Below are 3,484 nucleotides of genomic sequence, written 5' to 3' on the forward strand. Positions count from 1 at the left end.
ATTAAAAAAATAACACTTCTAATAAAAACACCACTATGAAGCGTAATAATAATAATAAAAATAATAATGATATCAATAATAACAAACTAATGATAATAATAATAATACTTAAGCCATAAATATTAATGTCAATGCTAATGCTAATATGAAGACTAATGTTAACTATAATAATTTATAATTATATGTAAAGATGTACATCAACAAACGAATAAAAATGACAAATAATTGAAATATTATCCCGTAGTAAATAAAATTCAGAGGTGTGTCTAACTATAATAATAATAATAATAATAATAAGAATAATAATAATAATAATAATAATAATAATAATAATAATAATAATAATAATAATAATAATAATAATAATAATAATACAACTACATATAAAGGATACACATTTTTTGTGTCTTTTGTTTTTACAATTTTATCTTCTTAAATATTATTTTTTAAATTTAAATAATCATTCATAATAAAAAATTATTTGTAAGTTTTATCATTTTACTAATTTTAGTAACTATTTTTTTATTCAAATAATTACATAGATATAGAGATAAAATGAACAACATAATAAATAAAAGTGCAAGTAATTGAGATGTGATCCTATAATAAACAAAAGTAAAATGTGTGTCTAACTAATAATAATAATAATAAAAATAATAATAATGATAATAATAATACCACTATAATAATATCGTGAGTGATACAAATAATAATAATAATAAATAAATAAATAAAAACTACTTATATAAATAAATAAACATTTTTGGTGTCCTTTTTTATTTTTTCAATTTTATCTCTTAATTATTATATTTTAAATTTAAATAATTATTTATAATAAAAAAATTATTTTTCAGTTTTGTTATTTTACTAATTTTAGTAACTATGTTTTTGAATTAAAATAATTATTCAAATGTAAAGATAAATGAACAACAAAACAAATAAAAAGGACAAGTAATTGAATATAATTTGTACATAACAAGTAAAAGTAAAATGTGTATCTAACAATAATAATAAAAACAACAACAACAACAACAACAACAATAATAATAATAATAATAATAATAATAATAATAATAATAATAATAACTACAATAATTATAGTTCTTATTAATAATAATAATAATAATAATATAGTAATAAAAATAATTATAGTTAATAATAATGATAATAACACTTATAGTTGATCATAATAATGATCATAATAACTATAGATGATGATACTAATAATTATAGTTAATAATAATAATAATAATGATTATAATTATAGTTATAATCGATAATAATAATATAAAAATAAAATTATTATAATTTATAATATTAATGATAATAATAATAACAATTATATTTATAATAATAAAAATAAAAATTATGGATAATAAAAATAATATTAATAATAGTTATAGTTGTTAATAGTATAATATTTTTGGAATGCCAATTTTTAAAATTAGATATGATAGTAATTTTACAATACAAGTAATATTTAAATAATAATTTAATTAAAAATTACAAATAATAATATTTATAAAAATATTACAAATAATAATATTACTTATTATTATTTTAATAATGTTAATATTAATATTAATTTTATTATTATCCCTACAAATAATATTTATAAAAATAATATTATTAATAATTACAAATAATAATACTTATAAAAATATTATAAATAATAATATTACTTATTATTGTTATAACAATAATAATATAATAATTGTTAATAATTTTACTGCTATCACAACAAATAACATTTATAATAATAATAACAATATTACTAATAATTACAAATAATATTACTACTAATAATATTTATAATAATAATATTATTAATACTTATAAAAATATTACAAATAGTAATAATGTCACTTATTATTATTATTATTATAATAATATTAATATTGCTTACAATTTTACTACTGTTACAACAAATAATAGTTATAATTATAAAAATATTACAAATAATAATATTACTTATTATTATTGTAATAATACTAATATTTCTTATAATTTTACAACTATTACTACTAATAATATTTATAATAATAATAATATTAGTAATAATTATAAATAATTACAAATAATAATACTTATAGAAATATGACAAATAAAAATATTACTTATAATTAATATTATAGTTGAAATTATAAATAAATGAAAAAATAAAATCAAATTGACTTTAGAAGAATTTGAATTCGAGTCCTTTTGTACTAGAGTTTTAAAATAACGAAAAAAAATTAATTTTTGTGACACTAGTCAGAAAAGAAGATGGGTACTGTAGTAATTTTGGTAGTATCTTCTTTTCTTAATATGTAATAGATATGTCATCAGTCAAGTTACTATGACAAGTGCACTACACCCGTCCTTGAATCTACTTTTTGCACTAGTTAAGTGAAAAGAATTTGGATGATAACAAAACACTCATACTATTAGATGAGGAAGTATCTAGTTAGATGAGAAAAAACATTAGACGAGCAAAGGAGAACGCCTAATTGATACATATAATTGAAATGCTAGTTCAACGTGTTTTGAAGATCGAAATATATATTTTAGAAAAGTGTTTTCATATGTTTAATCTTTGAAATTTGAAGTTTATAAGTGTTTGCATAAGTTGGAAATCTAGCACATGCAATAAACTAAGTCTTGACATTAGACAAATTTAAGCAGTTGACTAGCTAATGCATTAGAGGAGTACAACCAAAGGAGATCACCAAGTGAGTGCATCGAACAACAAAAGTCACTAGGCAACATAAAGCATTAGATGACCAAGGCATTAGACAGTTCAAATAGTGTAGACTCACATAAACTCAGTAAACAAGTGCGTTGACTAGACAATTCAAAACAACAATCATTATATTTCTACATATAGAAAGTTTGCTTTTTATTACAAAAATGTCATCGAATTGACCTTCTATACCAGTTATAACTAGATATACCAGTTATAACTAGAAATGGTATAAAAAAATTTTTGCTTTACTATAAAAATGTCACCGTACCCACTTTCTATACCAGTCATAAATACAACTAGTATTGAAAGTTTTCTTCTTTATTACAAAAATACCACTGCACGCACTTTCTATACCACTTATAACTACAACCAATATATAAAGTGTTATTTTATTTACAATTTGTCCACCACACCACTTATTATAGAGAGTGAATTATAACTAGTATAATAAGTGGTTATAGAAAGGGATTTTTGCACTAGTGAAAGTAATTTATTTAAACGGAATCCAATAATATCGTTAGAGTTGGTTTAAAAGTTGTCAACACTCAATTTCGTCTGAATGAATAAATTTATTTTAAAAAAATATTTTTAGCTAATAGTAAATAAAAAAAGGTGAAATAAATATTTCTTTAAAGATTTTCAAACTTTAACTTTAGCAAAAAAAGAAAGAAAAAATAGAGAAAAATGAAAAAAAAAGAAAAGAAAAAAAGAAGGAAGAGTCCAATTTGTTTTTAATTATCACACTCCTTCTCATGAGCC

This window comes from Vigna unguiculata, chromosome 11, assembly GCF_037176805.1.
Source record: "Vigna unguiculata cultivar grain cowpea cultivar isolate G323 ecotype 2 chromosome 11, ASM3717680v1, whole genome shotgun sequence".
NCBI lineage: Eukaryota > Viridiplantae > Streptophyta > Magnoliopsida > Fabales > Fabaceae > Vigna > Vigna unguiculata.